The sequence below is a fragment of the Panulirus ornatus genome, chromosome 32, assembly GCF_036320965.1.
Source record: "Panulirus ornatus isolate Po-2019 chromosome 32, ASM3632096v1, whole genome shotgun sequence".
NCBI lineage: Eukaryota > Metazoa > Arthropoda > Malacostraca > Decapoda > Palinuridae > Panulirus > Panulirus ornatus.
Window position 1 is genome coordinate 1,313,167 of NC_092255.1, and position 25,420 is coordinate 1,338,586.

A 25,420-nucleotide genomic window follows, 5' to 3' on the forward strand; every position below is an offset into this window, starting at 1 on the left:
TTACTTTCCTGCCCAGGTTTCCCTTCTATGGGTATCCAACAGCGCTCAGGAAGTTAGCCACGTCCACCCGGCGGAAACACAGGTCCAGGAGTGTGGTGATGTGTTTGTGTCTGTGTGGGGTAAACAAAGGAATTATATATTCGATAATTAAGCTAATCACAGGATCTAAAATGGAATTAAGGATATATATATGACTTACCATATTAAAATGCATCGTCTTATGTAAATCCTTAAACATACAGGTCAAAAAGAGATTGAATAACATCACAGTAAATACTAACCTAACCTAACCAGTGTGAAATGTAAAGCTTTACATAAGGATTTATAGATTCCTGGAAGATTAATCTCCAGGATTTATAGATCACAGCTCCTGTACTTGTTAATCTCTAGTCTTTGTGAATCTTCAGCACTAGTTAATCTCCAACGCTTGTTAATCTCCAACACCTGCAAATGCGCGATGCATATATGTCTCCAACATTTGTGAACATCCAACAACAGTAAAGATTAAAGCATTTTTAAATACCCAACACAGATAAGTCTCCAACACTCACACAGAGAAGGCAAGAGGAAAAATATTCACTTGTGAACCATTGATGGAATTTTTGTTTGTTTGTTGTCTTGTTTGCTTATCAGTTTTCCCTGTTTATTGAAGATACAATATTTCAGTCCTTGTAATATGTCTGTGCTTGTCAGTACTGACCACCTAGTGTGGTCAGATACCATCCAGTATGGTCGGCTACCGCCCGGTATGGTTGCGTATCGCCCAGTATGGTCGCGTATCGCCCAGTATGGTTGGGTATCACCCAGTATAGTCGATACCCGATATGGAGTCTGCCCACTAGATGTGAAAATCGGGCATGAAGTGGACCCCGAAATGTCCCTAATCCCTAGACTCACAAAACCCAATATGTCCCAAGCCCCACAAAACACAATATGCCCCCATTTCCTAGCCCAAAGAACCCAGTATGTCCACGGACCACCGGCCCTGCAGACCTCACAGTGAGCCACGGTTACCAGACCTCAGATCAGCCAGCAGTATGGTGCCTAGTGAGGCGAGAGCGGAGGGTTACAACTCCTGACAAACCCAACTTAATGAGCCGCATATCCTGTGTCAACAATGATCCAGTCTCTGGTTTGGCTTCGTCTCTTGATTGCATGTCTCTAACCAACGAGAGATGTCTCTACTACAGCCTCTGATAGTGGCCCTGACTCAGGTGGTCCCTTACTGAGGGCCCTGACTCAGGTGGGGGCTCTTCTTCAGGGCCCTGACTCAGATGGTCCCTTACTGAGGGCCCTGACTCAGGTGGGGGCTCTTCTTCAGGGCCCTGACTCAGATGGTCCCTTAATGAGGGCCCTGACTCAGGTGGGGTCTCTTATCTAGGGCCCAGACTCAGATGGTCCCTCACTGAGGGTTCTCAGGAGGTCTTCGAGCGCTAGTGATAATCCCCCTTTAAACTGAACAAGACCTGAAGCGCCTTTGAGCGTTAGTAATTATCTCGCCCTTAACTTCGGGAGGACCTCAAGCGTGAGTAATTGCTCCCCCTTAGCTTGAGGATGCCCTCAAGCGCTAGTAATTATCCCACACTCATCCAGGCTTACAGTGGAAAACAGAGACTAAATAGAACTCCTTAAGGAAGGTGGCAATTAGACCGTGAAGGAGGACCTTGTTGGAGTGGCACTCGACTCCCGAGGTCCTACTCAAGTACCTGTTGAGGACCTGATGCTCCACGGACGTTGTACAGGCGCAACAATTTCTCGTTAATCATAGACTTCAATTTTTCGTTAACCGTAATTTTGAACGTTTCATTGATCATTGACCTCGAAATCTCGTTGACCATAGTCTTCGTTGACCCCTGACACATCTAACTCTACCTATCTGTCGGTGGCACTCCGTCAGAGTAGTCAAAACGCGACGTCTTAAACATAATCTGAAAAAAAAAAAATGTGTTGTAAAAGTCTACGGGTCTGCGTTGCCACATTTCAGTACAGGTCGTGATAAACTCTACGGCGCTGGACAGCCACGTTTCACTACCCCGCTCCGCGAGACACCGCGGAGCAGAATAGTCATATAATATACCCTCTCAGCTCCTGTCTGTTCCTCCAAATTTATTTCTGCTCTATTTCTGGCTGTATTTCTGAGGAATAGAAAGGGGTTTAATTCTCTTCCCTTTTATAGGATGTTCCGTTTATCATTATTGCATTATTATGATCATAATCTTGAATTGGTTATTCTTCAATATTGTCAAACGCTGTTCGACGTGAAGACTAAAAAAAAGATAGAAAAAAAGATTGATAGTTCAACTGATTAATCTTCAAATTGAATTAATTTTCAGAATTGATCAGCTAATCAGTATTCGGTCATCATCAACTAATCAATCCTCATTAGTGATCCACTGATTAATCGTCAGTATTTATAATCATCTGATCAGTATTCTGAATTAATCAAATGATTAATCATCAGTAATACCAGAGGCTATTGAAAGGTTCTTCCCTGACCTCTCTCCACTTGCTGATAAGATAAGAGATAAGGAATGAAAGACAGGAGATCAGATAACGTAGCCTCTCTCTCTCTCTCTCTCTCTCTCTCTCTCTCTCTCTCTCTCTCTCTCTCTCTCTCTCTCTCTCTCTCTCCCCCCTCCACACAACAGGCCGGGCCGCATCATGTGGGCCCCTCCTCCCCCCCATCATCATTACCAGACTTCACCAAGAAGATAACATAAGTTTTAATTGTCGTCAAGTATTTTCCCTGAGGTGGAGGCTTTCCTGCCTGGATTATATGACCAGACCAAGACCTCCTTAGTGAATTATACACAATATATTCCTGAATACATAAGAACACCAGAAACTGATACAGACTTTCTGATTTTGCTAATACTCTCTTTACGTTTAACAAAACTTATAAATCATTTTATTTTTTTTTTTTTTTTTTATACTCTGTCGCTGTCTCCCGCGTCTGCGAGGTAGCGCAAGGAAACAGACGAAAGAAATGGCCCAACCCCCCCCCCCCCATACACATGTATATACACACGTCCACACACGCAAATATACATACCTACACAGCTTTCCATGGTTTACCCCAGACGCTTCACATGCCTTGATTCAATCCACTGACAGCACGTCAACCCCGGTATACCACATCGCTCCAATTCACTCTATTCCTTGCCCTCCTTTCACCCTCCTGCATGTTCAGGCCCCGATCACACAAAATCTTTTTCACTCCATCTTTCCACCTCCAATTTGGTCTCCCTCTTCTCCTCGTTCCCTCCACCTCCGACATATATATCCTCTTGGTCAATCTTTCCTCACTCATTCTCTCCATGTGCCCAAACCATTTTAAAACACCCTCTTCTGCTCTCTCAACCACGCTCTTTTTATTTCCACACATCTCTCTTACCCTTACGTTACTTACTCGATCAAACCACCTCACACCACACATTGTCCTCAAACATCTCATTTCCAGCACATCCATCCTCCTGCGCACAACTCTATCCATAGCCCACGCCTCGCAACCATACAACATTGTTGGAACCACTATTCCTTCAAACATACCCATTTTTGCTTTCCGAGATAATGTTCTCGACTTCCACACATTTTTCAAGGCTCCCAAAATTTTCGCCCCCTCCCCCACCCTATGATCCACTTCCGCTTCCATGGTTCCATCCGCTGACAGATCCACTCCCAGATATCTAAAACACTTCACTTCCTCCAGTTTTTCTCCATTCAAACTCACCTCCCAATTGACTTGACCCTCAACCCTACTGTACCTAATAACCTTGCTCTTATTCACATTTACTCTTAACTTTCTTCTTCCACACACTTTACCAAACTCAGTCACCAGCTTCTGCAGTTTCTCACATGAATCAGCCACCAGCGCTGTATCATCAGCGAACAACAACTGACTCACTTCCCAAGCTCTCTCATCCCCAACAGACTTCATACTTGCCCCTCTTTCCAGGACTCTTGCATTTACCTCCCTAACAACCCCATCCATAAACAAATTAAACAACCATGGAGACATCACACACCCCTGCCGCAAACCTACATTCACTGAGAACCAATCACTTTCCTCTCTTCCTACACGTACACATGCCTTACATCCTCGATAAAAACTTTTCACTGCTTCTAACAACTTGCCTCCCACACCATATATTCTTAATACCTTCCACAGAGCATCTCTATCAACTCTATCATATGCCTTCTCCAGATCCATAAATGCTACATACAAATCCATTTGCTTTTCTAAGTATTTCTCACATACATTCTTCAAAGCAAACACCTGATCCACACATCCTCTACCACTTCTGAAACCGCACTGCTCTTCCCCAATCTGATGCTCTGTACATGCCTTCACCCTCTCAATCAATACCCTCCCATATAATTTACCAGGAATACTCAACAAACTTATACCTCTGTAATTTGAGCACTCACTCTTATCCCCTTTGCCTTTGTACAATGGCACTATGCACGCATTCCGCCAATCCTCAGGCACCTCACCATGAGTCATACATACATTAAATAACCTTACCAACCAGTCAACAATACAGTCACCCCCTTTTTTAATAAATTCCACTGCAATACCATCCAAACCTGCTGCCTTGCCGGCTTTCATCTTCTTATGGAAATTTCTATCCGTCATTAAAGTCTTGGTAATTAACTTCTTTGCACAAAAGCACATCAAACTATTCCATAAATGTTGTAAATCAAGGTTTTTCAAGACGACAGCTGCTTCAAGTGTCTGTTACTCACAGTTTGCAAGACATTTTCAACACAGTTTGTGGAGATGATTCTGTTTCAACAGGATTCATTAACTTCTGCTAACACTTTCATTAACATCTGCCAACACTTTCATTAACCCCTGCCAACAGGTTCATTAACCTCTGCCAACACTTTCATTAACATCTTCCAACACTTTCATTAACATCTGCCAACACTTTCATTAACCCTTGCCAACACGTCCATTAACAGTTTCATGATAATCTGTCACAGTTTCATATATACCTGACCAGAGTTTCACTTTTCTCTGCTCAGAGATTCGTGAAACAACCTTCAACTTCATGAGTCTGCCAACAGTTCGGAGGAACAGTGCCAACATTACTTTCACCCACAGTTTCATAAGAGTCTCTGCCAACAGTTCCAGTAGAGGGTAAGGTTTGCTAGTAGCCTATGACAACACAGAGCCACCACGGCCACCACAACCAGCCGTTGTGGCCAGGTGATCTCCACACAACACCCACCACACAACACAACCAGCGCACAACAGAACACATGGTTGTATCTACCACAGTAAATGTTGATAAATTCTTCGTTACAGTGGCCACATTCAGCAGTTGTCAAACTGTATGTTTTCTATCAAAACTCTTGCTCTGTAATTGCTATAATTGTTACTTCATTACCATGTGTATAATTGGATTTAATAATGGAGTAAACGGTCTTTTCCAGTTAAAAGGCCATGAAGACATTTTGTCTAACACACACACACACACACACACACACACACACACACACACACACACACACACACACACACACGCACGCGCGCGCGCGCGCGCGTAGCGCGTAGAACAAAATTCCTATATCACTGCTGTAATTCCTATATCACTGCTGTAATTCCTATATCACTGCTGTAATTTTCTAAAGCTTTGCTTTCTTTTGTATCGTTACCATGTTAGAGAGAGATAGAGAGAGAGAGAGAGAGAGAGAGAGAGAGAGAGAGAGAGAGAGAGAGAGAGAGAGAGAGAGAGAGACTTGCAGGAAAGGAAAGCTATAAATGGGTAGCTGACAGTTATGCGTGGCTGAAAGCTATAAAGAGGTGGTTGATGGCTATAAAAAGCCGAGGGATTATTATAGAAGAAGGAAGGTGGGGATGGCTATAGCAACTAGTGGGAGCTTCAGCAGGCGAGGAGGGAGGCAGCTGGAAGCTATACAGGAGACGACAGAACTAAACAAAGGGTGAGAACCATACAGGAAGGGAGAGCAATACAGGAGAGTGGCAGGGAGAGTGGATTTCCTTGTTACCATTGAGGCGTCAATTACCCTCACTGAACTCCCTTCCCAGGCCCGTTCCTCCATTCTCTCCTTCATCCACTCCACATCACATTCCCTCCATTCCCCTCCCTATGATGTCTTGGGCCATCCCTCCCTCCAGGAAAATCTTATCACCATTAATCAGGACATAAATGGACTCTCATAAGACCTACTTTGTCTGAATTTCGCTTAATGTTCTCATTTTCAGACAGATGTTCCTCGCTTCGTGGATGGAGATTCAACTTTCTCCTTTGTGATATTTACGAATACTTTTCAAACTATGTGATATGATCACTTTAGCTTCTTGTTAGACCCACCACATATTGAAATGAATGTAAGAACTTGATATTTTGCTGTAGAATATGATAGTGTATCCGCTAAAACATCTAGTTCTCAGAAAATATTTGATATTTCACGTTCTCTATGGAGCTAGAAAACGAGAGCCAGTAACATTTAGGTTAGTATCATAGAAAAATATTCTATTCTTTTCCCTATTCTTCCTCGTTAGAGGTTCCAATCCCGAACTAAAGTCCACATCAATTAATTGACATATTGAGAGGATTACGAAAGGGAAAAAGATGAGACGAGGGGAAAAATATTGACGAATTTTGAAGGAAGTGAAAAACCTGCCATTCAAAAGTGACAGGTCACAGGTATTGGGTAGAGAGTTCCAATGCTTCGAGGGGTCGGGAAAGAAACAGTTATCAAAATGGCCCACCCTTGAGTTGCCAACGGCCACATGGTTATCATGTGAGGCAGCAGCTTGCCCAGTACTGCGTGGTCTAGCTGGTGGTGGTGGGGGGCACACAAGCAGCCAGCTCTCGGGTGCCCTGACCCCCGCACCTCTGTATTCATAATTATATATATAACAAACTTTTTCCGGTAGGTTTCCTCAATTATGGCTTCCCAAGTTTCCTTTTATCTTACCTTATCTACCATTAACCATCTAATCACCGTTAGAAGGCTATTAATGAAGTGAGTTATGTGAACACAGGGAATGTCCACACCACCGTTTTCTGTGACGCACTCAGAGTTTTATTTAGGCTGAACTGTTTCATTCCGAACATACAGAAATCACGAAAGTCAAACATTTCTCCCAAAAATTCATGTTTGATTGCATGATTTGTTTTTGTTACAATGAGTCGATGACTTAAATATAACTGTAATGAATGAACGTGGTTACACACACACACACACACACACACACACACACACACACACACACACACACACACACACACACCATCTCATTCCCTCGTAACAAGAGAAATATTCTACATAGATAAAATGTATGATGTAGGGAAAGTTGTAAACATTTTGCATATGCATCAGAGACTTAATTAGAAAATAATAAAACAAAAATTTTCATTCTGTCTTCTAATAGACAAGATACTGACATCTTTAACCTTATCTTATCACAAATATTATCATCATTTCTTTTTTGAAGTCACTCAAATACTGCATGATATGCTGGTCGTACCAATATATGAAATTATTGATATTTGATTCATCTTGTGTGTGTGTGTGTGTGTGTGTGTGTGTGTGTGTATGTGTGTGTGTGTGTGTGTGTGTGTGTGTGCTTGTGTGTGTGTGTGTGTGCGGTGTTGGTGGGGGTGTAGGTGTGTGTAGCGCTGGTGTAGACCCAAGTGTATGTTGTTTGCATTTCTCTCTCTCTCTCTCTCTCTCTCTCTCTCTCTCTCTCTCTCTCTCTCTCTCTCTCTCTCTCTCTCTCTCTCTCTCTCTCTCTCTCTCTCTCTCTCTCTCTCACACGCACAAAAGCCCCTTACCTCACAAACTGAACCACTAAGCAAGACTCACAGCTCCAGGGCACGACAACCGCCACTCTACTCTCCCTCCCTCTCTCTCACTTCCTATCCTCACCTCCTCCTCTCACTCCCTCCTCCGTACTCTCACTCCCTCCTCCGTACTCTCACGACTCGCAAACTTTGCCACGGCAGAAAGACAAGAAATGTTTCCCTGAAGTAACAGTGAAGACTTGCGGGCTACTGGCCCGTGTTACATGGTACACGGGTGGGTCTGCTGGCCTCGGTCACACGGCACCCGGGCGGGTCCTGCTGGCCCGGGTCGCACGGTACACGGGCGGGTCCTGCTGGCCCGGGTCGCACGGTACATGGGTGGGTCCTGCTGGCCCGGGTCGCACGGTACACGGGCGGGTTCTGCTGGCCCGGGCCACACGGTACACGGGTGGGTCCTGCTGGCCCGTGTCACACGGTACACAGGCAGGCCCTGTCGCTCTTCTTGAGGGTACATCACTCTACCTCACCAGAGAAAATGATAAGACTTGATCATGACATCCTGGTCATTCTAATGACTGAAAGTGATGATCACATCTTCGTTTTCATGTTCTTCCTCCTGACCTGTGGCTGAACATATCATCACCTGTGTTGACCGTCGTCCAGGTGAGCTGGGTCTGTGGGCCAGAGGCTCCTCCGTGTCAGGGTCGTTAAAGTCGTCAAGTAAACCTTTAATTGTTTCGATGGTTCGTCCTGACCTTACATCAGGCATGACGCTAAACCTCGTGATATTTTGAATGCCAAATGTTTGGTTCTGTTCATCTCTGAATCTATGTCACGAATACATAGTTTATCTGTAACAATTGTATTTAGATTATTCTTAAAAACTATCTTACAGATTTTACTGAGACTACTTTTACACAGTGATGTAATCTCATTATGTTACACGTCTATTGTTGTAGTATAATGATCACATTGTGTTCATCTGTTTCTGTCCTCCCGTTTTCTATCTTAGGTAACAACGACCAGGTACATCATGCCTGGTGTGTGGGTTTATCCTCCCTCTGTGTATACTAACTGCTGGCATTTCTTATCCTCCAATCAGCTCATTCATCACGTAAAGCAATTGGTTGTGGACAACCCGCCTGATGACGTCACTTGAAAAGAAAATGCGTGGTAGGACAGAAGGATTTGTGCACCAAACATACGCCAGTAGATGGAGGGAGGGAGAGAGGGAGGGAGAGAGGGAGGGAGGGAGGGAGGGAGGGAGGGAGGGAGAGAGAGAGGGAGGGAGAGGGAGGGAGAGAGGGAGGGAAGGAGGGAGGGAGGGAGAGGGAGGGAGAGAGGGAGGGAGGGAGGGAGGGAGGGAGGGAGGGAGGGTTCGGTTCCCTTTAACTCGTCAATGCGGATTACGTTCCCTCAGCCGATACAACACTCTCCCCGATACGTCCACTCAGCCGATACAACACTCTCCGATACATACTCTCAGCCGATACAACACTCTGATACTTCCTTTCAGTCGTCACAAGACTCGCCGATACAACACTCCCCCCGATACGTCCCCTCAGCCGATACAACACTCCCCCCGATACGTCCCCTCAGCCGATACAACACTCTCTCCGATACGTCCACTCAGCCGATACAACACTCTCCGATACATACTCTCAGCCGATACAACACTCTGATACTTCCTTTCAGTCGTCACAAGACTCGCCGATACAACACTCCCCCCGATACGTCCACTCAGCCGATACAACACTCCCCCCGATACGTCCCCTCAGCCGATACAACACCCCCGATACGTCCACTCAGCCGATACAACACTCCCCCCGATACGTCCCCTCAGCCGATACAACACCCCCCGATACGTCCACTCAGCCGATACAACACTAGCCCCGATACGTCCCCTCAGCCGATACAACACTAGCCGATACGTACTCTCAGCCGATACAACACTCCCCCCGATACGTCCACTCAGCCGATACACACTCCCCCCGATACGTCCACTCAGCCGATACACACTCCCCCCGATACATACTCTCAGCCGATACAACACTAGCCGATAATTAAATTGCTGGGGGGGGGGGGGCGCTACAGGCTGACACACTGTATCGCCGCATCGTCTCCCATACACTAACTGTAAGGGTGATTGTTGTTCGTGACGTCATACCTGCGCTATAAATGGTCCCATTCCTGCTCAAAACTCACAAGTTCACAACCACGTTTCGTTTTTTGACACCTGCGATTTTTTTCTTTTCTATTTTTTTCCATTTACGATTTTTGATGTACGTTAATATCGTGTATTCGATCATTCAGTTCGCTCATTTCTCCTCATATCTGACCGAGCAATTAAGTCATTAGATTTTTAATAAAACTCATATCAAAAGTTGGTCAACACAGAGAACATGAACCACATCTTACAACTCATATATCATACACACGAATACTTCATGTTATACATACACAATTCATACATACACAACCTGTTCATACATAACCTGTTCATACACAACCTGTTCATACACAACCTGTTCATACACAACCTGTTCATACATAACCTGTTCATACATAACCTTCACTCTGTTATATAATCTGTTAACAGTCTTGTTATCTGTTTGTTGATACTGTTGCCAAATAGAACTTACTCACATTTGATCAAAAATAAACAAATTCATTCTGTTACATATTTCTTCCCTGATTTTCTACATTTTCCCTTAGTTTACCAGATCTTCCCTTGGTTTACTGAATATTCTCTTAGCTTACTAGTTTTCCCTTGGTTTACATTATCATCCTATGGTTTACCAGATCTTCACCTGATTTACTAGATCTTTCTTGGTTTACTTGGTTTGTTAGATATTCCTTTGGTTTACTAGGTCGTTTCCCTTGGTTTGTTAGATATTCCCTTGGTTTATTAGGTCTTTTCCCTTGGTTTACCAGTTATTCTTTTGGTTTACTGAGTCTTTCCGTGGTTTAAGAGGTTTAAGTTTTATCAATATGATCGTTTTCTTCCTGGATCTACTAAAGAAAAATCTAAAACATTAAGACAGTAAAGACGTATTTATCCCAACATATCAAAGAAAGTTGTGGTTATTGATGGCAATGATAACGCCTTAATTACTGCAGATACTGTTAATCATATTCTTAATAACCTTATCTAACCTCGTTATTATGCCCCAGTTGTTATTAGTAGGTCATAGCCCCTAGTGACCTGGGGTCGACCACCAGGAAGAGCGACAGTCATATCTTTTCTCCTCCTCCACAGCTGGTAATAGCTACGTCACAGGCGCTAAAAACGACGGTGTTTATGGACGTTCCTTTAGCTTTTATAACCAGGAACCATCGAGGGATCGATAACTTAAAGAGATGATAGACTGTGATTAAAGGAACCGACAGTGTTCATCACTTGCTCTGTTACTTATGATTCATCTATGACCTAGATAGAAATTTTAATTATATATATATATATATATATATATATATATATATATATATATATATATATATATATATATATATATATATATATATACTTTTATGCGTTTTTTTAATATGATTTTTGAATTCGTAAAGGACCTCATGTTCTGTTTCTGAGAGGGCTGGATGTCCTTGCATTCTTACGTGACGTCCTGTGTCACATGACTGATCTATGAGGGTTTATGACCCGCAATAACCTAGGTATATAGAACTCCAGATCATCATGCGGATATAAGATCAAAAATACAAAATCTTTTCCCACAAACTACGCGTCTTGATGCCATGCCGAGCGTACTAGGTAGCTGGCCAGGACCGACCGACATCCTACGGCCTCTAACCATATTACTCCGCGGCTGAAAAGGCCTTTACTCATCAGCCCGCCTTACGTCACACACGCCAACACACCTCATTGTTGCCTCTGAATCAGTGAGTGAGCCCCTCATCACCTGAGGGCGTGGCCCTTTGTGAGGGAAAATGAATGAGGAACTCATATTATGAGACGCCGACAAAAGCGGGCGCGAAACTTCATGTAATACAAAAACATGGGAATTCTTTGTTTACATTAGTGACGTCACGTGGCCGAGGACCAATAGCAAGGGAGCTGGCATATCTCACTTGCCAGGGACCAATGGTGTATGAGTTCTTATTCACGCTGATTAAGAACCAGTGACGTTTGAGCTTTGATTTCTTTCTGAGGACGATAACCAGTATGGCATTTTTAGTTAGCACTATTAGATTCTGGCCCTCTGAGCCCTCTTCTGGTTGATCCTGCAATAAGCTATCACAACCTCCCTCCCTGTCCACCACACTCTCCCATACCACCACCAATACCACTTCCTTCCTCCCTGGCCACGAAACCCTGAACGGCTGATGGCATGTTCAGTAGTTACGAGCACTCACCCCGCCACCATCCCTTTCCATATAGCCGGCACAGCCTTCCTGATCCACATCAAGATATTTCCCCGAATATATATCGCCACAGCAGCCATCAGTATCTGTCCTGCTATGGAATGGATGAACGATTGGATTGGCATCTGCGTATGAGGGGGTGGAAAGGGGGGTTAGTCATCGTGCGTCTTGCAACTTTTACGACCTGTCCACAGAGAACAGACGGACGCACAGACAAAAAGAGTGACTTTTTACGGTAAAAATATGTGAATTAATTATTGAATTTCATCTTAACAGCAAATTCATTTTTACAAATCTAAAATCTGTGAAGATGTTGACACATTTGTTGGAATAAAGAAACCGTAAACACCGGCGCTGTAAACTTACAGCTCTCATCTCTTGAACACAGCAGCACGACCACTAAGCACGACGGTACGACCCTTGAACACGACGGTACGAACCTTGAACACCACGGTACGACCCTTGAGCACGACGGTACGATCCTTGTATGATGCCGTATATCTCTGACTCGAACCCTGTGATCATATGAACGTATCCTGCAGGAGGACGGGTCCGTCAGTGATGGGTGAGTGTAGAGGGAAGGGCGTGGGTGAAGTGTACCTGGAGGAGCAGAGGAAAGTTTGGCGGGAATGTGAATGAGAAGGAACAAGATGGCTACAGACCAGGGAAGTTTGAGAATACATACCAGAAGAAAAATGTGGAGAAAATAGGATGAGAGAGAGAGAGAGAGAGAGAGAGAGAGAGAGAGAGAGAGAGAGAGAGAGAGAGAGAGAGAGAGATTGCAAGATTGCACTAAAAAGATATGTTCATGAGTGTGTGAGTTGAAAATTGATCAGTATCTAAGACAATAAAATGCTATATATTCATCTTGTGTGTATATATATATATATATATATATATATATATATATATATATATATATATATATATATATATATATATATAAATATATATATATATATATATATACGTTATACATATATATACGTTACACATATATTTTCCTATGTCGCCTTCATACACATATGTAAATGTATCAAGGAAAGAAATACTGCAAGTTCCATTCATGGCTATGTGGCTGAGACACAGACGGTCAGATAAGGAATGTAGATGAATGACACCAAGATAAGATGAGATATGCAAATCATCTACGTGGACGGTACGGTGGGAAATACAGTTAAGATAGATCAACGTCACGCTGAGGTAAAGACATGAGACACAACGACGGTGCAATGAGGTATGCTCACAAAATGGCTGCGATGGGAAACATAGGTGGAATTCCCCGAAAATAGTGAGAAATACAGACGCAGGGTTCAAGCGATTACAGAGTGAGAGACGAGTGCTGCATTTGCTGAGGACTACAGATGTGTTTTAGCGATGGGTGAGTGAGAGAGATGTGAATGGGTCAGTGAGAGTAATGGGTGAGTGAGAGAGATGTGAATGGGTCAGTGAGAGTGATGGGTCAGTGAGAGAGATGGGTGACTGAGAGAGATGTGAATGGGTCAGTGAGAGTGATGGGTGAGTGAGAGAGATGTGAATGGGTCGGTGAGAGAGATGGGTGAGTGAGAGAGATGTGAATGGGTCGGTGAGAGAGATGTGAATGGGTCGGTGAGAGAGATGGGTGACTGAGAGAGATGTGAATGGGTCAGTGAGAGTGATGGGTGAGTGAGAGAGATGTGAATGGGTCGGTGAGAGAGATGGGTGAGTGAGAGAGATGTGAATGGGTCGGTGAGAGAGATGGGTGAGTGAGAGAGATGTGAATGGGTCGGTGAGAGAGATGGGTGAGTGAGAGAGATGTGAATGGGTCGGTGAGAGAGATGGGTGAGTGAGAGAAATGTGAATGGGTCGGTGACATAAATGAGTGAGTGAGAGATGTGAATGGGTCGGTGAGAGAGATGGGTGAGTGAGAGAAATGTGAATGGGTCGGTGACAGAAATGAGTGAGTGAGAGATGTGAATGGGTCGGTGAGAGAGATGGGTGAGTGTGAAAGATGTAAATGGGTCGGTGAGAGAGATGTTGCATGAGTGAGCGAGATGTAGTTGCATGAATGAGAGAGATGTTGCATGAGTGAGCGAGATGTAGTTGCATGAATGAGAGAGATGACTGAATCAGATATGTGTTCGGGTCATGAAAACAGGACAATTGTTCTCATTTTCTTTTCTCATTCGATACATATATTGAATGGTCACAACACTACATATAAACCATCACATAGATAGTTCTGGCTGGTCTATTTTAAACCTCACTGATTGTCTACTGGCCATTATTCCGAATTAATTGGGCAATTAAAGTGACCTAATTTGATTTCAAGTGATGATCTTCCGGATCAGTTGGTCAAATGATTAAAGGATTCATATAAAGATTCAATGATTCATACAAAGATTTACTGATTCATATAAAGATTCACTGAGTCATATAAAGATTCAAGGATTCATATAAAGATTCAATGATTCATATGAAGAATTACTGATTCATATAAAGATGCAAAGATTCATATAAATATTCAAGGATTCATACAAGAAAGTATCTACTGTATATTCTTACTCAAGTTTAGGTATTTTGTTTTTAACTTTTTATATTGATTTGTTGTTGAGATGATAACATCATAAATGTAATGTGAATTATGAAAGTGAATTCAGTGAGGATTCAAAAGTAAAATTTCTAACCCACATTGGAGATTCTTACACACACACACACACACACACACACACACACACACACACACACACACACACACACATACAAGAAATATGCTGTTTGCTTTCGTTAATGACCTTAATTGTCATTTCAAGAACAATATCCTCATTGTATGTTTCTGTCTCTTTAATAGAGAAAATTTTGTTAGTAAACCAAAGTGTATATATATACAGTAGATGTTTTATTATCATTAAAACAAAGCTAATGTAATTATCATTAATTATAAGTGTGGCTAAGTAAATTACGTGTGAGTTAGGGTTGGCAACAGGTTCACAGTCGAGGATGCGCAACTTCAGTCGAAATCATTAAAAAAACATATTCTCAAACATCACAAAGATTCTTGGGTTAGATACCATTTTTCCAGATGATTAACGTATAACAACTGTGATGACGTAAAAGTTAAGAAAATACTTGAATCATGAAAAGAAAATGTTGACAAATAGTCGTGAAATGTACGAAACACAAGTGCTTCATTTTTCTGGAACACTGGTCGACCCATCTCATTCTTGTTCATTGTGTTCGAACGAATAGAATGAGCTGCTGCAGGTCCAGGTCTGCCACTCCTGCCGGGAGTTCGTGTGCTGCCAGCCACCTGAGTATCGACCCTGGGACTTCGACTTTCAATAAACAGACTCTCCGATGCCTGACCCTTGTCCTGTTTCCTCGTTCAACGCAAATGATTCATTAAGTTTCGCCAAGTGATCCGAACCGTTTCATTTTTGCCCCGACGTGTTCGCCATACGATATCACTGTACACCAGTCAGTCAAATGGTTCAGTTTCCTCATAATTTTCTCTATCGTATATTTGGTGACCGTGTCAGGCGAGAGGTAGGCAGTCCCCAGCACAGTCCCCGGGTCACGAACTCTGTCCTTCACTGTTGACCTAGGGATTACAGGGGACGCGTATCGGACCGGTTCAGTCCTCACCTTGCTAGTGTTTCAATATCTCATGTTCTCTCCAACCCTTTCCCGCTGAAGTGGTAAATCTTTCTTCCTTTTTTATTTCAGTATGTGTCGGGTCTGTTTTGTATTCGTTACCATTCTCTTTTACAAGAACTATTTACATGTTTTGTTGTAAATGTTAGAATTGTTTGATGCTTGTTCTAACAAAATACTACATATTTTGATGGTGCCATAAATATAAATATATATATATATATATATATATATATATATATATATATATATATATATATATATATATATATATGTGTGTGTGTGTGTGTGTGTGTGTGTGTGTGTGTGTGTGTATGTGTATGTGTGTGTATGCGTGTGTGTCAGTACACATGTAGTCTGTTCGCATATACAGTCGTGTATATATGTGACCCCGTACATATCATCCCCCCCATTTCTCTCTCTCTCCTGATGGCCTCCCTCCCCCACCACCACCACCACGTCATGAGCAAGATTTATACAACCACACAACCAAGTCCTCAATCCGACAACTGTTCATTTATTCAAAGCTTGAAGCTGGGAACTCCATCAACCTTTTCCTTTAATATTTCCTTGTTATACATCAGTGCATCATATATCATATATTACTCTCTCTGTCCTTAATATTTCCTTGTTATACATCAGTGCATCATATATCATATATTACTCTCTCTGTCCTTAATATTTCCTTGTTATACATCAGTGCATCATATATCATATATTACTCTCTCTGTCCTTAATATTTCCTTGTTATACATCAGTGCATCATATATCATATATTACTCTCTCTGTCCTTAATATTTCCTTGTTATACATCAATATATCATATATCATATATATTATATATCAGTATATCATATATCATATATCACTCTGTCTTCACAGCGTTGTTCCTATATCTCTTTGTCTGAATGTGGACTTGAGAACAACAGATGAGTGATAACAGGAGAGAGAGAGAGAGAGAGAGAGAGAGAGAGAGAGAGAGAGAGAGAGAGAGAGAGAGAGAGAGAGAGAGATTGATCGGCTTTGCCCGTTTGAACGAAGTGTAGAGGAAACTAACGTTGTGTTGTGACGAACAAGGAATTACAACTCCAGCTTTTTAGTCAGTTGATAAGCCAGCGTCAGCCTGGTGTCAGCCGTCAGCAACACCAACCACACTGGTGGAAATGTGTTGGGACATGTCAGACATGCGTCAGCTGCGCATAACAGTGGTAACCCAGGCACTGAGAGAGAGAGAGAGAGAGAGAGAGAGAGAGAGAGAGAGAGAGAGAGAGAGAGAGAGAGAGAGAGAGATGCACCACACCGTGTTCACTATAAATGTACAAAATCCTCATCAAAAACATTACAAAATGCATCGGGTAACAACTGGATCGAATACCTTCATCAATCATTAACTTTTTTGATCAAGAGTTTTCTTTAACAGATGTCAAATGAAGATTAGCTAAAGACGTAAAGTAGGTTCAGTCACTACCCTCAGGTCAGTAGGTTCAGTCACTACCCTCAGGTCAGTAGGTTCAGTCACTACCCTCAGGTCAGTAGGTTCAGTCACTACCCTCAGGTCAGTAGGTTCAGTCACTACCCTCAGGTCAGTAGGTTCAGTCACTACCCTCAGGTCAGTAGGTTCAGTCACTACCCTCAGGTCAGTAGGTTCAGTCACTACCCTCAGGTCAGTAGGTTCAGTCACTACCCCTCAGGTCAGTAGGTTCAGTCACTACCCCTCCGGTCAGTAGGTTCAGTCACTACCCTCAAGTCAGTAGGTTCAGTCACTACCCCTCCGGTCAGTAGGTTCAGTCACTACCCTCAGGTCAGTAGGTTCAGTCACTACCCTCAGGTCAGTAGGTTCAGTCACTACCCTCAGGTCAGTAGGTTCAGTCACTACCCTCAGGTCAGTAGGTTCAGTCACTACCCTCAGGTCAGTAGGTTCAGTCACTACCCTCAGGTCAGTAGGTTCAGTCACTACCCTCAGGTCAGTAGGTTCAGTCACTACCCTCAGGTCAGTAGGTTCAGTCACTACCCTCAGGTCAGTAGGTTCAGTCACTACCCTCAGGTCAGTAGGTTCAGTCACTACCCTCAGGTCAGTAGGTTCAGTCACTACCCCTCCGGTCAGTAGGTTCAGTTACTACCCTCAAGTCAGTAGGTTCAGTCACTACCCTCAGGTCAGTAGGTTCAGTCACTACCCTCAGGTCAGTAGGTTCAGTCACTGCCCTCAGGTCAGTAGGTTCAGTCACTACCCTCAGGTCAGTAGGTTCAGTCACTACCCTCAGGTCAGTAGGTTCAGTCACTACCCTCAGGTCAGTAGGTTCAGTCACTACCCTCAGGTCAGTAGGTTCAGTCACTACCCTCAGGTCAGTAGGTTCAGTCACTACCCCTCCGGTCAGTAGGTTCAGTCACTACCCTCAAGTCAGTAGGTTCAGTCACTACCCCTCCGGTCAGTAGGTTCAGTCACTACCCTCAGGTCAGTAGGTTCAGTCACTACCCTCAGGTCAGTAGGTTCAGTCACTACCCTCAGGTCAGTAGGTTCAGTCACTACCCTCAGGTCAGTAGGTTCAGTCACTACCCTCAGGTCAGTAGGTTCAGTCACTACTAACATGGAGTCATTTTTACACGTCAGACAGCATCAGTTTGGGAGAAATAGTTCAATTTTCTCAACTTCTGACAACGTCCAACTGGTTTAAATTCTGGTTTGTTCTCCGGTTTTTATTGGTTTAATGACATTAACGCGACGTGTCTTGTGTTTTATTGGTGTTTTACTTTCTCCTTTTCTTCTGTTGAATTAGGTTTTATTTTTTTCTGTTTCTGTTGAGATGTCTTCTGTTAGACAACTGGTGACGTAGGCGACGCTCTGTTGTGGGGTCTGTTAACAGATCCTCCAACAGCATCTTCTCACACACCCTTCTCTCACAAGCCTCTCACATACACCTCTCACACACCCTTCTCTCACATGCCTCTCACATACACCTCTCACACACCCTTCTCTCACATGCCTCTCACATGCACCTCTCACACACCCTTCTCTCACATGCCTCTCACATGCACCTCTCACACACCCTTCCCTCACATGCCTCTCACAAGCACCTCTCACACACCCTTCTCTCACGAACCCGCTCATACATCCCTCCCACAGAACCCTCCTATAAATTCCTTTCTCACACATCTCTCACACAACCCTTTCACACATTGCTCTCGCACACCCTCACTTATGTTCAGATTATAAATTTCGTGTCATATAATCAAGTCAGATACATACAACTTAAGATGCATGAAAAATGTATGGGTTTTCGTAAAAAATTTTCCACTCCTTCCCGCCTCACATTTTCTAAGGTTGATTTCATCAGTTGATGACACAGTTCAAGAGAAGGTTGAGAGGCGCCAGTTGTGTCACGGAGATAAAGCTTATCCAGACAGATGGAAACATCAAAACTGACAACAATCTCGTCTCATTCCTTTTGCTGAGGTCGAAACCTGCCTGCTCTCACGCCTTACGATGATTCGGTAAGCCAGGAACTAAGGGTTTTAAGGATGTTAAGAACATTTCATTCCACATTCCTGAGGGTATTCTCTGGTCCACATGATCCACATTCCTAAGAGAGGTCCTTGGTCCACATGATCCACATTCCTAAGAGAGGTCCTTGGTCCACATGATCCACATTCCTAAGAGAGGTCCTTGGTCCACATGATCCACATTCCTAAGAGAGGTCCTTGGTCCACGTGATCCACATTCCTAAGAGAGGTCCTTGGTCCACATGATCCACATTCCTAAGAGAGGTCCTTGGTCCACATGATCCACATTCCTAAGAGAGGTCCTTGGTCCACGTGATCCACATTCCTAAGAGAGGTCCTTGGTCCACGTGATCCACATTCCTAAGAGAGGTCCTTGGTCCACGTGATCCACATTCCTAAGAGAGGTCCTTGGTCCACGTGATCCACACTCCTCTGGCCTGCAGTACCACTGTGGTCCCCTGTATTTCGCTGGACGAGAGTGGCAGATGTAGGACGCTCTGTTTCTCATCCTCATAATACTTAGTGTAGGATCCTCATAAACCTCTCACAACAGCTCGGAGCATCGGTACGTCTCCCAGATGATGGACACATTCTGTTGGCTCTGGACAAACACTAAACACGTCAGCAAGTTGGTTGAAAACATTAGATAAGCAAAAATTTATTTGTTTGTTTTTTCTCTTTGACCTGAGTGCTGGGAATCTTACATAACTCTGTACTCCCCCTGAATGGGTCTAAGAAAGCACTTAAAGCCGAATGGATGAAGCTTACGTAAGGTGATTTCACTTTTACCTGCCCATGAGGAGAAACATAATAATGCTACCCACGTATTCTCCCTTCACTCAAGGATAATATGAGGTCCCCTAGGGTGAAACTGGAGGCAAGAGGCCATGAGTTATCACCCTAAGAGAAGATAGAGGCCAAATTCTTTCCCTCTTTCTTCACGCGAGGTGGGCGTAGTGAGGCAGTCGTGGGCGTGGTGGGCCGTAAGTCTTATTGGAGAAATGGGCGTGGTCCCCAGGGTGGGATACGTCAGAGGGGGGGCGTGACCTTCTATAACCTGAAGTAAACTGGAAAAAAAGATAGTGGGAAATATATACCAATAGATATCTGCAGTATTATCTTTAGATATGTTTTTATGTAATTGTTTATTCAATTTCTTATGAAAATGCTACTTTCTTGATGAAATGTTTGTCTGCATCTTATGAGCATGATGGTACGACCCTAGCACGACCATTCAGTACGACGATACGACCCTTGAACATGACGGTACGACCCTGGAGTGTGATGATTCGGTCTTTGAACAGAGAAAGGCCAGGTCATCATATCAAATGGTCGTACCATGGTGCTAGAGGTCGTACTGTCGTGCTCAAGGGTCGAGAAGTCGTGCCAAAATAGGCTAACACTGTTGATCAGTGAAGTCTCATTATATCGAAGCTAAATAGATGAAATGTATGAGATCCGCTTCTAGATATGAAAATACACCAACTGTTTTTAAATGTTTAACTATGATAGACTGAAGCCATTTTTTTTTCTTCCATAATCATATCGGGCCTAATATGCAAATCTAACTCTTCATTTACTGTAGAAATTCACATTTTACAATGTAAAGCTTATCTGATGATTAGTATTGCTTGTCACCGACAATTCACAAAAGAAAATGAATTTTGGATACATGTCTGACATCATTTAATTTATTCTAGTCATTAATACAATAATTAGTTGCTTAATGACCCTTGTAATTTGTGCTGTTCATGGGGAAGGTATTTGTGATAATAAGTATTGAATACTGATAATTAGTTAAATGATATTGTGATTTATTCTAATTGCTGATCATTGATTCTTGTTGTCATTTGCGCAGCCAAAGTTGTTTATCAACATTGCCCCCCTTACATCCCTCCAACAACAGCACCAACCCTCCTTGGTCTTCTCTCTTCGCTTCAACAAGCTTCCAAACCCTCCCCCGACCTCCCTCTCCCTCCAAGAATCCTCCAAAGCCTCCTTCCTCCAACAAGCCTTCAAACACCCTTCCATCTCTCCTCCTTTCCTCTCCCTGTAGCTTCTCCCTGAAGCATCTCTCTCTCTCTCTCTCTCTCTCTCTCTCTCTCTCTCTCTCTCTCTCTCTCTCTCTCTCTCTCTCTCTCTCTGTCTCTCTCTCTCTCTCTCTCTCTCTCTCTCTCTTTCTCTCTCTCTCTCTCTCTCCATCCCTCTCTTTCTCTCCATCCCTTTGTTTAATTCAACCATCGTCGGGGAACATACAGCATTGTCTACTATCTCCTACTATCCTCCATCAACCCTTCTCCATTCCAATCGCTACCCCATCCAGCTCCATCTACCTAATTCCCGCCCATCACTTCCCTCACTCGCTCCATCAGCTTGGTCTCGCCAGACTGCCCTCCATGTAGGCACAAGTAATCCACCTGATGGTAAGTGCCAGACTCTGGCTATCTTATATTGTTCCTCCCCTCCAGCCAGACCACCTCTCTCAAACGACCAACTCAAAGAGAAGACCACCACTTCCTTACAAAGACCATATCCTCTACGATGACCCTCCCTACCTAACGACCGCTTCTTCATTAAGACTGTTGTCCTGAATGAGCCATCTCCTTGAAACCCATCACCCCCCCCTCCCCAACTTACCAATTACCAACACCTGACTATAATGACCATTTTCCAAAAAAAGAGACCACTTCTTTAATAAGACCACCTCCCTGATATTGTACCATCTCACCAGAAGGAACACCTCCCGTACTGAGTACCTCCCTATAGAGACCACCTCACCTAAACGCCCATCTCCCACAGGCTACCACCACCCACCTCGTCCCACTACCCTCCTAACACGACCAGTAACCAACTCAGCTTTCCCATTTTCCCTTCGCGTGATCCTGTTCCATCATACATCACCAGCAGACGTCCCACCCCTTCCATCATATACATTTAAGGCTTCTTTTCCTCTGCTCCCTCACAGAGCACTGTCCTCATTCATTTAGTCCACAGAATTTCTTGACTAGCTAATAAAAAAAAAAGTTAGGCTAATCTTACAAAACCAGTACGGAAAAAATGAGGATTAGACGCCATTTATTGATCCACAGACAGTGGTGATTAATATATTAATCCTAAGGCAAGGATAATCAATGTTGTGTTTGATATCCACTCGAAAATACGTGACACATAACAAGGATTCTCCTCTGAATCCTACTGTATTGTGTTAATAATGTTAATCTCTTAACATTTATTTGTAGCGACAGAATTATGGGCAAAAGTCTCTCTGAATTAGGTTTTATTTTTTTCTGTTTCTGTTGAGATGTCTTCTGTTAGACAACTGGTGACGTAGGTGACGCTCTGTTATGGGGCTCTGTTAACAGATCCTCCAACAGCATCTACTCACACACCCTTCTCTCACATGCCTCTCACATACACCTCTCACACACCCTTCTCTCACATGCCTCTCACATACACCCATTGTGAAATCTGTGTTGGATGTGATTCGTCCATGTTGTGAAGGTGAGGTTATGAAGGTGAGGTTATGAAGGTAAGGTTATGAAAGTGAGGTTGTGAAGGTGAGCTTGTGAAGGTGGGGTTGTGAAGGTGAAGGGGCTTGTGGTGACAGGGACGATGACATCATGAGCCAAGAGTGAAAGTGATGCTTTATTTTCACAGTGAAAATGATGTGGTATGAACACACACACACAGACACACACACACACACACACACACACACACACACACACACACACACACACACACACACATTACCATCTCTCCCTCTCAGCAGTACCTGGGCACTCTCTCCTCTCCCCCTTACTTCCTAACCTAACAAAGGGAACCCCACACCCTGTCCCTCCTGTAGAAGATGGGGGGCTAGTGTTACAATACCCTCACCTCCCCCTCCTGCTTCCATCGCTACCTGAGATTTCTCTGGTGTTCATAATCCTTCCTCGTCCTGCTCTGTACCTGTCCCTCTGTCTCGCCCAGCTCTGCCTCCTCCACCTCTCCCTCCTCCTCACCTCCCCTCCCTCCTCCTCACCCTCCTCTCCCCTCCCTTTACTCCTCCGTAAAAGGAAGTCCCAGTAAGGGAGTCCCCCCTCCTCCCCCGGGGCCTTCATCACACCACAAAGAGTTCATTCATCAAGAGAGCCAGGGACGGGGGGGGAGGGGGGCCCCCCTCCCTACATGTTATTGACCGCGGTCATAACTCTACATCACCTGGCTAAACTCTTGTACAAAATCTAGTTTTACTATTATGTTCCTGTAACGTCACAACTCTGTAACGTCACAACTCTGTAACGTCACAACTCTGTAACGTCACAACTCTGTAACGTCACAACGTCACAACTCTGTAACGTCACAACTCTGTAACGTCACAACTCTGTAACGTCACAACTCTGTAAAGTCACAACTCTGTAACGTCACAACGTCACAACTCTGTAAAGTCACAACTCTGTAACGTCACAACTCTGTAACGTCACAACTCTTTAACATCACAACTCTGTAACGTCACAACTCTGTAACGTCACAACTCTGTAACATCACAACTCTGTAACATCACAACTCTGTAACGTCACAACTCTGTAACGTCACAACTCTGTAACATCACAACGTCACAACTCTGTAACGTTACCACAACTCTGTAACGTCACAACTCCTGGTAACGTCACAACGTCACAACTCTGTAACGTCACAACTCTGTAACGTCACAACTCTGTAACGTCACAACGTCACAACTCTGTAACATCACAACTCTGTAACATCACAACTCTGTAACATCACAACTCTGTAACGTCACAACTCTGTAACGTCACAACTCTGTAACGTCACAACTCTGTAACGTCACAACTCTGTAACATCACAACCCTCATGTTTACATTGTCTTTTCTTTTCCTTTTTTTCTTTTGTCTTTATTTTCTGTATGACTAAAATTTCTATCAACTTTGTTTCATAAATTTTCCAAAGGGAAAACATGTTTTGTTTCTGTACTGACTTAGAAATTCTCTCTCTCTCTCTCTCTCTCTCTCTCTCTCTCTCTCTCTCTCTCTCTCTCTCTCTCTCTCTCTCTCTCTCTCTCTCTCTCATCAAGGCAAGATACTGCTGTCGTCACGACCCTCGCCAGGATCCGCTGCTTCAACAATAATGTTTGATTAATGATTCTCAGTTCCCTGTGTCCAGTTATCTTTATAATCGTAATAATCACTCAATATTGAACGACCCTACATACTGGACGACCCTACATACTAGACGACCCTACATACTGGACGACCCTACGTACTGACGACTCTACATACTGGACGACCCTACATACTAGACGACCCTACATACTGACGACCCTACGTACTGGACGACTCTACATACTGGACGACCCTACATACTAGACGACCCTACATACTGGACGACCCTACATACTAGACGACCCTACATACTGGACGACCCTACATACTAGACGACCTCTACATACTGGACGACCCTACATACTGGACGACCCTACATGCTGGACGACCCTACGTTTTTTAAAACTAACCAGGGAGAAAGTGGGGTTGATAGATGGCTACAGTTCACACACACACACACACACACACACACACACACACACAGGTTGAGTGTGTGGACTTTCCTACACAAGACACATAGATCTTGCAGAAGCCATAACTCCTCCTCCCTGAAGGATGTGCCTCCTTCATTTACCTCCCTGAAGAATGCGAGGACCTTCCTCACCCTAGCTCCTGACAGTCACCCTAGACGTGCCATCAGTGTGCCTATACAACTGTCTTTTCAGCTGTTGTATTTTCAATTTTTTCTCTTTGTTTTTGGTTCTCTTTTTTCTCTATAACTACGCATTCTTCTCTTTCATACGTTCCCTTCTTCCCTTAGCTTATTTTATTTTCCATCTTTCCCCCCTTAAATATACCTTTCTCACCTAATTTTTCTCTTTTTATCTTGTCCATAATTCTGTGTTGTCTGTTCTTGTATCCTTCGTTGCCTCCGGGTTCCTTATATCTCCTTAGCTCCCCTGGCCTTTGACCTGACCCTTAAGGGCTATTATACCTAAGTGTCGTACCGTCGTTCTCAAGGGTCGTAAGGTCCCATGTATTCACCGTTCCTGTACTCGCGAATCAGGGAATTTCAAAGTAATCCTT

At 43.7% G+C, this 25,420-nt stretch overlaps 1 protein-coding gene across 1 annotated transcript in view; it reads left to right on the forward strand.

Moving 5' to 3' along the window:
* Positions 1 to 25,420, forward strand: part of LOC139758962 (uncharacterized) — a 131,518-nt gene that overhangs the window by 69,471 nt on the left and 36,627 nt on the right.